Genomic DNA, 212 nt, shown 5'->3' on the forward strand with positions numbered 1-212 from the left:
TAAGAACTTGTCTAAGTAGTTCAAACTCAAAAGATGATGAGAAATATATTTTCCTTATTAAAAAAGATTTTGTCTCCTTAAGAATTTGTTAATATTTAGTTTTATGTTTATTATTACTTGTTTATATCCATTTCAATTCAAAACCATCAAAGTATGTTTAAACCATTATTTGTGATTTGACATGTTTATATGATTTATTTTATTAGGCAATT

The sequence above is a fragment of the Lupinus angustifolius genome, chromosome LG07 (assembly GCF_001865875.1).
Source record: "Lupinus angustifolius cultivar Tanjil chromosome LG07, LupAngTanjil_v1.0, whole genome shotgun sequence".
NCBI lineage: Eukaryota > Viridiplantae > Streptophyta > Magnoliopsida > Fabales > Fabaceae > Lupinus > Lupinus angustifolius.